Raw genomic sequence first — 4,475 nt, 5'->3', positions numbered from 1 at the left:
ATTAAGGAACAGTGAGGTATCATTTTTCTTTACTTCTCAGATTAGTGAAACTGAAGAAAATAAAATCCATTATTGGTGAGAGGACAAACAAGTAGGCATTCTATACACCATTGATGGGAATGGTAGTGCAGAGAGATTTTTCAAAGAGCAGTGTACAGCATCAACATTTTAAAGAAGGAAATCCTTTGACTCAACACTTTCACTTGTAGAAATGTACTTTGTTATAGGTATACTCACACAAATGAAGATAAATATACAAAGATTTTAAAAACTGAGGTTAATAGTGAAAACTGGAAATGACCAAAATGGCATTTAATAGGGTAATGACAAAATAAAGGGTGATACACCCTCATGGGACTGCTCTTCCCTATTGCAATTATGAACTGCATTTCAGTGCGTGGCCAGTGCGTGGCACAGAAAGATGCCCACAGTTTTGGAGGCTGGAATACGAGGTGGGCAGAGGAGAGAGAGAGGAAGGAGCAAACTGTTAGCTGCCCACATCAAAGGTCAAGCTATGCTGATGGACGTGTGTCTGTCCAGCTGTCACTGTGTCTGTCACTGTCCTTCCACCCATGGTCTGTATCTCAGGCCTCTTCTCTCCTCGGGGATCTCACTTCTTTCTGCTCTGCCTAAAAACAGATTCACATTTTTACATCATAGAATAATAAATCTGCCTTGGAGAGATTCATTATCAAGTATCACTATAAACGAATTCCCATGTAGCCCTCAAAACAGAATTGACAGATCAAGACAACAGAATAGGGAGTCCAGAAGCGAATCATAATGTTTGTAACTATTTATAATGTGACAATTCCAAAGGCGGAAACGATGGAGAATTCAATAGAACTTAGTAATGAATGACACTGGATACCCGACTATATTTAAAGAAAAAAATTGACCCTATCTCATGATATAAACCAAAATTAATTCTTAGTGAATCAAGGAATTGATTGGAGGAAATATATTTGGAGGAAATGTGAATATATAGTCTAGGGTAAGGAATACTTTTCTAAGTAAAATTTCACTGTAAAAATCACCAAGAGAAATGGCCATGGTTGGAGCTACACAAAAATCTTAAAACCTGCATGTAAAAAAATTCCAAAAACAGAATTGAACCTTAACCAACTGACCCAACTCAACATGGGGGACATTGGTTTTGTGTCCCCTGATGTGATCACCAGTGTAGCACTCCTGCCAGATAATAACATGCATTGAGCCATGAAAAATAATTAGACAAATCCCAGCCCAGGAATATCTTAACCATTGGTGTGGGCCTCTCAGATATGTCAATCTCATGGGAGATGGAAAAGCCTGGGAACTGTTAGAAGAAAGAGACTAAAGGGACATGACAGGTAAATACAGTGCACAGCCCTCCATCTGATTCTTGATGGGGGGACGGGGGAGGGGAAAACAGTTGTAAATAAAAGACATTACTGAGTCAACTGGGCCAGTTGGAATATGATTGTATGTTAGGTAACAGGAAACTGTCACAGAAAACCCCACTTAGAGTGGTTTAAGCATTCACACAAGAAGTCCCAAGAAAGAGTCTAGGGCTGGTATGGTAGTTCATGTGCCATCAGGTCCCCAGCCTCTTCCGTCCTCTGTGTGGGCCCCAATTTCATGTTTGGGCCTCATTGTCACAAGATGGCTGCTGCCTCTTCAGCACTGTAGCTCCTTTCCAGGCAGAAGACAGGAAAGGTACAAAGAGCTTTCTCCTAGCAAGGTAAACCCTCTGCAGGGGCTTCTGTGTACATGACCAGAATAATGTCACATGGCATCTTCTGACTACAAGGGAGGCTGGGAGCATGAGTGCTTTACCTGTCCCACTTCTATGGCAGTAAAAGGCAAAGAGGAAGGGGCTGTGACTGGCTTTGGGGTAGCTCATCTACAGGTCTGCCATACATTTCCTCTCATTTCAGTCACATTTTATCTCATTTAACTCACAGCAGTGCCTATGAATTAAAGATTTCCATTGTGCCCATTTCACCAATGAGAAAACCAAGGCTTGAAGAGACAGCACCTACTTTTTCATGACCTGAGTCTGGCACCACCTCCTCCTGGAAGAATCCCGTGTGTGCCCCAACCCTGGGCTGAGTTGGTTATATGCCCTTCCCCGTGTACCCTGGGCCGGCACTCATGTGTCTGTCTCTACTTCTTTCCCTGTGTGGTGTGAGCCCCCCAGAGCCTGGCGAGGTCACAGGCCCAGAGCTGTGCCCAGGAGCATTTGCTGAGTGACAAATGAGGTGGTGCCCAGCCCCCCTAGAGCATCCGTTTAGAGGACAGGGACAAATCAGCAGGTCCCCGGAAGACCCACTCCACCAGAAACAAGGCAATGTTGGTACATGCTGTAGCCAGGGCTCAGATCAGACTCTCTGCGGGCAGTGGTGTCTCTTAACTGACCGCACTGCCCCTGAGGTCCAGCGACTTTCCTGGGGCGGGGGGTGACTGAGGCCTGGAGCGTTCCTCCCAGGGCAGCGGGAAGTGGGACGGTAAGCTCCTCTGCAATGTGGTTTGCGTTACGGCGGCTTCAGCCATGGAAGGGGCTCCTTGAGGCAGGCAGGAAGCAGAAAATATCAGATTTAGATTCCACATTCCATGCATGGTATACAATTATCCACTGGAGCCACACAGGGGCACGTGGGACCCACAGAGGCAGAAAACGGGATTGCTCTTGGGGATGGGGTCACTCCTGAATGGGGAACCAGCAGTATTCTTGGCAAGCGCCAGGTGTGCTAAGTCCCCTGCAGTGCACCCTCAGGGACCCCGGGTCCAGGGGTGAGGCTCATGTGCCTGCAAGACCTGGGTCACATGCCTGCTGCCAGCTCCAGCAGTGACCCTGAGCCCCCACTTGTACTTGCCTGGCAGCTAAGTGCTTCTCTACACCTTCCTGGGCTGTCTTGTCCACAGGCGCTCGCCGGCGGCTCAGCCTTCCTCTCAGCTTCAACAGCTTCGTAACCCGCGCATCAGGGTCTCTGGCCCTGGCCTGCCTCCTGAGGTCCAGGACTATAGTCACCTTGATGTCCCCAGGCCCTCAGACACCACTCATCATCCCACCCAAAATGTGTCCTTCCTCCTGGTGTCCTGTCCCAGCGAATGGACCACCATGCAGCCACTCACAGGAGCCCAACCGCAGCAGCATCTCAACTCCTCCCACCCACGTTCACCTGATTCCCATCTTAGCCAGTTCCACCTCCTAAGCTTCTCTCTTGCCAGGTCTTCTTCTCCCGCTGGGCAGCCCTCACCCTGGTTCGTGCCACATTGTCCCAGGCTAGATTGTTCTGCAGTTCTGCTCACCTTCCAGTCTCCAGCATCATACACTCCAAACCCACGTGTGCAGCAGAGCTGGTCGGGCCACTCCTATGTTCACAGCCCTGTGCTGGCCTCCAGTTGGCCTCAGGGTCAGTGTGAAGCCCTCGACCTGGTGCACATGGCTCTCCGTGCCCTGGCTCCTGCCCGTCCTCCACTCCCCACCCCCAACCCCGTTTCCTTAATTCTGTTTCTTCTTGTCTCCAGAACGTCATAAATGATACACCTTCGACTGTCCTATTCCTTATTTTTTCAGGTTTACCTTGGGCTTTGGCTCCTTTAGAATGCCTTCTCTGACCCCCACCCCACCCCAAGAACAAGGGCAAAGACGCTCATTGAGGGCAGCCACTGAGCCTTATTCACTGTATTCTTAGTGCCCAGCACATCGTGTTTGGTCCCTCAGCGTCTGTGCAGTGGCCACTGCCTGACCTGCCGGCCCTTCCCAGGCGCTGCACTGTGCTCTGCTCCTTGGCTACCAATCCCCACTCCTTGCTGTGTTCAGAGTTAAGCCTGGTCCCTCTCCCCATTGGGATAGTCTTGACCCTGTTGCAGTAGTTGTGAATAAAGTCTCCTTACTGGTTTAACAGGCATCAGAACATTTCTTTAGCAAGGGAGAAGAAAGACACACAGAGTTCTCAGAAACTTTTGTTGGGAAAGCCCTGTTGGCCTCTTTACAGAAAGCCACTGGAAGGCCTCTGGGGTCAGGCTGCTGTTTCTTTGGCTCACTCCCCACAGAGGGCTCAAATTTATCTTGCTTGCAGGGTTCTGTTACCTCGTTCAACCTTCCTAGCATCTCTCTCAGCATCCCTGGGGCCGAGAGCAGCACTGGGTTATTTCCCCAACACTCTCCCCAACGAAGGAGAACCAAATAATATACCGTCTGAATTGGAACACTCTGGGCACTCCTAAGAGTGAAATCGGGTGCTGTCACTAGAAACGCCGGGACAACAGGCCCGAAGCGGGACTTGCACCCCTCCCGCCCGGCAGGATGTCTCTGGACATTGGGTCACGGGGATCATGGAGTTGCGCTCAGCTCGGCCGGGGCCTCCAGCAGCGGCGAGCCCGCGCAGGGCCTCAGCTTATGGTCGGTTACCGGCCAGAGTTCCAGAAAGGCCTGGAAATGCCCGGCCACCTCCGGCCGAGCGCGGTGGCCACTAGGCGGCGGGCCA

The sequence above is a fragment of the Camelus bactrianus genome, chromosome 15 (assembly GCF_048773025.1).
Source record: "Camelus bactrianus isolate YW-2024 breed Bactrian camel chromosome 15, ASM4877302v1, whole genome shotgun sequence".
Taxonomy (NCBI): Eukaryota; Metazoa; Chordata; class Mammalia; order Artiodactyla; family Camelidae; genus Camelus; species Camelus bactrianus.
This window is presented reverse-complemented; position numbering follows the sequence as displayed.